The sequence below is a fragment of the Pteronotus mesoamericanus genome, unplaced genomic scaffold (genome assembly GCF_021234165.1).
Source record: "Pteronotus mesoamericanus isolate MK-2021 breed Mesoamerican mustached bat unplaced genomic scaffold, CSHL_Meso_final scaffold_232, whole genome shotgun sequence".
NCBI classification, from domain to species: Eukaryota; Metazoa; Chordata; class Mammalia; order Chiroptera; family Mormoopidae; genus Pteronotus; species Pteronotus mesoamericanus.
This window is the reverse complement of record NW_026555311.1, coordinates 24,650,192-24,656,030: the sequence shown is the minus strand read 5'-3', so window position 1 is coordinate 24,656,030 and position 5,839 is coordinate 24,650,192. Positions and strand designations below refer to the sequence as shown.

The 5,839-nt window shown below is 39.6% G+C and overlaps 1 pseudogene; it reads left to right on the top strand.

Moving 5' to 3' along the window:
• The first annotated feature begins 4,406 nt into the window (after positions 1 to 4,406).
• Positions 4,407 to 5,395, top strand: LOC129085199 (cysteine and histidine-rich domain-containing protein 1-like; annotated as a pseudogene).
• Positions 5,396 to 5,839: the final 444 nt, after the last annotated feature.

Below are 5,839 nucleotides of genomic sequence, written 5' to 3'. Positions count from 1 at the left end.
CAGGTTCTCTAACCCTTGCTTCTCTTCTCTTCTTCTCCTGGTATCCCTATTATATGGATATTATTATATTTCAGGTTGTCCTGCATTTCCCTCAATGCCTCTTCATTTTTTTTGAGTCTTTTTTTCATTTTTTTGCTCTTCCTGGGAGCTTTTTTCTACCTTATCCTCCAGCTCGCTGATTCGATCCTCTGCTTCATCTAGCTTGATTTTGATTCCTTCTACTGTGTTCTTCAATTCAGAAATTGTATTCTTCATTTCCTCTTGACTCTTGTTAATAGTTCTATGTCCTTTTTCATGCTGATATAATTTACAGTAAGTTCCTTATAGTTCCCTGGTAGTTTTTTGTAATTCTCTTTGAGCTCACTGAGCTCATTGAGCTTCCTTAAAACTGTTGTTTTGAACTCGATATCTGGTAGTTTACTTGCCTCTATTTCATTTCCTTATCTTTCTGGGGATTTCTCCTTTCCCTTCGACTGGGCGGTGTTTCTTCATCTTCCCATAATTTGTGAGGCTCTTCTTTTTTGCTTCTGCTTCTTAAGTTGATCTGTCTTGATTTTCTGACTTAGTGGTGTGAACTTCTATAGTAGTCAACTGCTGTTTTTTCTTTCTGGATCTGCCTCTGATGATGTCAGATGTTGACCCTGTCAGACCTTAGGCAGTCTGTTTGAGACTTCCAGGAATCTACTGTATGTGTCTGTCTCCTTCAGCTGTTAATCTAGTCACTCTGCTCTCAGAAGGCCAGTTTAGGGACACCACAGGGTGGGCCAGAGTCCCTCCTCGGGGCAGGGCTATTGTGTCCTGTCATGCTGTTGCCACTCAGGGGAGTGGTCTGCCTGAGCCAGATGGCTGCTGCTGAATGGGGAATGAGTCAGAATTGGGATCCTGCCAGCTACTCTCTCTGTTCTCTCCCCAAATTCTCCATCTCCAGTCTCTCCTCAAATGTCTCTAGACCACTATGCACCCCCTTTAGCCAGGGATCTATTATCTGTGGCTGCCACTCTGTACACTGCTATCAGGCTTTAGCACTACTGCTGGGACAGGGTAGAGGCCCTTCTAGGATGGGGCTATTGTGTCTTCTTACAATGCTGCTGCTCAGGGGAGTGGTCTGCCTGAGCCAGAGGGCTGCTGCCATCTGGGGGATGAGTCAGCACCAGAGTCCTGCTGGCTACTCTCTTGGTTCTCTCCCCAAAGCCTCCTTCCTGAGTCTCTCCTCAGGCATCTCTAGTCCACTCTGCCCCCGAGTCTGCTGAAGCCTAGGGTAAGTGGCTGCAAATAAAAATTTATACTTTGGCCCTTTAAACAGCTCTTTGCGTCTCCAGCCACCTGTCTCTCTCAGAGAGCCCCCCTGCTCCTTTTTGCAGCCAGTTGTTATCTGTGTACTTTTTGGCCTCTGGTGCTGTAGGCTGGAGATCCCTGCTTATGGTTTAGACCCCACTCGTCTCAGAGGGATCGAACTGGCTGTTTCAATATCCTTCTGGTGCCGCTGCCTGTTGGCACCCTGTCCGCCTTCTCGAGTCTCTACCACACTCCTTACCAATCAGGTTGTGCTAATGCTGATTCTTCTGTCTGTCTGAGGTTATAAGGCTCCTCTCTCACTATTGTTCAGTTGTTTGTTCCTGGTGATTTCTCCACAATTTAGTTGTAATTCCAGATTGGTCCTGAGAGGAGGTCAGTGTGACTTCCATTCACTCCTCTGCCATCTTGATTCTAGGGGCCAAAATTTTGCGTGCCACACCTGGAGTATCCTACAGGGATAGCCTCTTTTTTTTTTTTTTTTTTTTTTTACTAATTTTCCAAATACATGGGGGTTCAAGAGACACCCAGAACTTTGCCAACCTTGTAGCCTGAAGTACCAAATGTCACCAGGTTTTCTCCTCTGTTCAATTACAGGTGTGTGCAGAGGAGTGAGCTGGTGTGTCTCACCACAGGCTGGATGGGTGTAGAGGTGAAGACTGAAGGGGTGGAGGTGATTCTCAGGCTGAGAATGGTAGTGAAACACTGCTTAGCTTGATTCTTCCCTATTTTTGAAAGCTTTGGATCTGATATATTTTCAATTATACTCTCACTCTTATCCTAACCCATGGGACTGAAATTAAATACGAAAGAAAAGATCCTAAAATAAAAACTGTTTTTCTAATACTAGGAAAGAATATTTCTGGAATTCTTAAACAACAACAACTATTCATGTTCCACATATATTCACAACTCAGGAGATCTCCAGTAACTTACAAACCTCATAGTCCAAGGTATAGCATATCACTGATCTTTCTTCTCTGCCTGTCTAAGCATAGGCATAAGTACACTAGGTACACATTTCCATTGTACTTCGAAGCAAGCTGTTTAACTAACACACAGTGCTCACAGGCAAGGGCGACTTACTACATGCTTTTCTTTAACTCTCAAGGAGCTTTCCAAGTTGCTATGAAGAGTAAAATTTGATAAAGTATAGTATTATCATTGAAACATTATGAATGAATAAAATAAAAATAAATTCATAAAATAAGGCCAGTGTGTGTCAGGAAAGCTATCAATGTCAGGAAAACAGCAGGTTCACATCTAGTATTTTGACAGTGGTTTTACTTATTATGTCTAAATTCCATCATACTTGTAAAAGGGTCTTTTCTGTGTTCTATGCCACTGGTGTATGTTTTAAGATGGCATCACATAAACTACTTTCCATACAAATGGTATTTATATAGAAAAACAGTGTTTTATAGACAGATATTTATAACTTCTACATTGTCTTTCAAAACTAGACATACCATTGGCTCAAAGTTAGAGATTTAAGTCAAGAGGTGAATAAATAAAAAATCTAATCTGCGCTTACTTTCTGTAGCAGGAGTAAGAAAGCACCACATATCATTTTCAGTAGAGAGTGTTTGTTAAAATTGTATCATGTGGCAATGTAACTCTCTGAGATGTTTGCTTTCATTAAATTGTCTTAAGATTCTATCAATTTAATGAAAATACCTACATTTAAATCGTTAAATAATTTATTGTGAAGCTGTTTCAAACTTATGGGACAGAGCCAGAACAGATGAAGGAGGCACTATGTCCCTCTCACCAGATTCCTCAAATGTTATTGTTTTACTTCATTTGCTGCATCACCCATACTCCATTTTCTTTAGCCTGTTTCTGAAATTTTGGAGAATAAATTGCAGAAATAATGTCCAATCACTCCTAGATACTCCAGTATTTCCTAAAAGTAATGACACTCTCATATAAAAAAGACCCATAGCCTCCCCAAATAAACATGTCCACAGTGGTATGGTACAACTGTCTAATCATAAGTCCCCCATTCAAATTTTGTTAAATGTCTCTTTTCCTTTTTGATTAAGGATCCTATCCAGGAAAATAAGTTGCATTGAGCTGTTTTGTCTATTAAGAAACCTTCAATTTGAAACAGTTCCCACTCTTTATCTGCTTGACAGTTTTTAAAAAGTTGAAGTCTTACATTCACAGAATGATCTCCATGGGTCCATTTGATCTGTTCTCATGACCAGACTCAGGCCACACATTATGGGCCAGTGTACCACCAAAATGGCACTGTGCTGTTCTCAGTGCTTCATATCAGGGAGGCACATGATGTTAACCCATCCTACTGCTGGTGGTGTTGACTTTGATCAATTGTCGTGTTGCTCTCTATCAGATTTCTCCACCTTAAAGTCATCACTTCCTCATTTGCAGTTAATTAGCATTTGGGGTATATGTGAGCATGTTTATTCTGATATTTTGCTATCCTGTACTTCACCTAATCTGTGCCCACAAACTTCAACACCCATTGATAGTTTCTGTCTCAGTCAGTCTCCTTTATAATGGTTGCAAAATAGATATTCTCTATTTTCTACATTTCACAGTTGAAATTTAATAAGGAAATAACTTCCTCTTCTACTCTGTTCACTCATTCCTTTATTTATGTATATCTGTATGGACTCATGGATTCCTATTTTATTATTGGTTGTAGTCTTTTACTATCATTATTTTAATGTTCAAATTTTCCCATTTTGGTCAGTGGGAGTCCCTTCAGTCCGGCTTCTGTGTCCCTCTGATATGACCCCATCATTCTTTGAGTATTTATGTGCTTTCTGATACAAAAAGGCATTCCAGGCTCACCTTGCATTTTATTTGTCTCAGTCCTACAATCAGCCATTTCTCAAGGAGCCTTGATACTTTCCAGAGGAGAAAGGTATTTAGAAACCAAAATCTGGGTGCCTAATGCACTCATTACTACTGGGGTATCATTGCTTCTAGGCTTCTTAGTAGACAGAGCTGGGATTATATAAGCAAGCATATAAACACACCTGTAAATATTTTTATTCCGAGCCCTGTGGTTATGGGGGAGAATCGTAAATGCAGGGACTTGCGGTCCTGGTGTTTGGGCCTGACTTGTATTGGTGGGGAAAAAAATGGCCCTACTGTGCTACAACTGGGGCTGTGGTCAGCACTCCGATCCCGAGACCAATTCCTATGATGCTTGCACATATCACCCAGGTGTTACAGTCTTTCATGATGCATTAAAGGGTTGGTCTTGCTGTAAGAGAGGAACAACTGGTTTTTCTGATTTTTTGAGCACTGTACACTGTACAAAAGGAAGACATAATAGCAAAAAGCCACCTGAGCCAGTCAAACCTGAAGTCAAGACTACTGAAAAGAAAGAACTATCTGAATTGAAACCCAAATTTCAGGAGCACATCATTCAAGCCCCTAAACCAGTACAAGTAATAAAGAGGCCAAGCCCAGATGAACCAATGACAAATTTGGAATTAAAAGTATCTGCTTCACTTAAACAAGCACTTGATAAACTATCATCAGGGAATGAAAAAAAAAAGATGAAGATAGTGATGAAATTAAGCTTGGGACTTCATGTAAAAATGGAGGCTGTTCAAAGACAGATCAGGGTCTACAGAGTCTAGAAGAAGTCTGTGTATATCATTCTGGAGTACCTATTTTCCATGAAGGGATGAAATACTGGAGCTGTTGTAGAAGAAAAACTTGTGATCATAATACATTCTTAGCCCAATAGGGCTGTACAACAGGAAAACACATGTGGACTGCAAAGGATGCTGGGAAAAAAGTTGTTCCATGAAGACATGACTGGCATCAAACTGGGGGTGAAGTCACCATTTCAGTGTATGCTAAAAATTCACTTCCAGAACTTAGTCAGGTAGCAGCAAATAGTACATTGTTAAATGTGCACACTGTACTCGAAGGAGAAAAGGAATTTCATCAAAATGTGAAATTATGGAGTGTGATTGATGTAAAGCGAAGTTATGTAAGTATGACTGCAACAAAGATTGAGATCACCATAAGAAAAGTTGAACCTATGCAGTGGGCAAGCCTTGAACTTCCTGCAGCAAAACCCAGGAAAAAAAAAAAAGAAGATAAAACCGAATGAATTGAGATGAAATAACAACTTACTGCCTCTTTCAAAATTCTTAATTATGTGGTGAAGTGGTGGCTTGCTGCTGTAATCTTTGGTTTTGTTGTTATTGTTGAATCTGGCATTTCAGGGTCAACAGTGTAGGTTCTTAAAAGCCAAAGTCAGTTTATCTTGTGCTTCCCATTTTTCTTTTGAGTTACCTAAGATTGAGTATTCATTTCTTCTCACTTATAGAACTGTAGTTGTGTCCCATACTTGAAGAAGCTAGAAAATAGCTCATAAATAAAGTAGTTCTTAGTAATATGTTATGTTAAGCAGAGGCATATAAAGTAACATTTGTTCACATCTCTTTCTCTTATTCTCTAATTAGTAAAACAAGATAAAATGTCAAATTCTTAATTAGTTTTTCATGCATTTGTGTTCCTATAATACTTGAAAATCTTTAAAGAAAAGATAAAG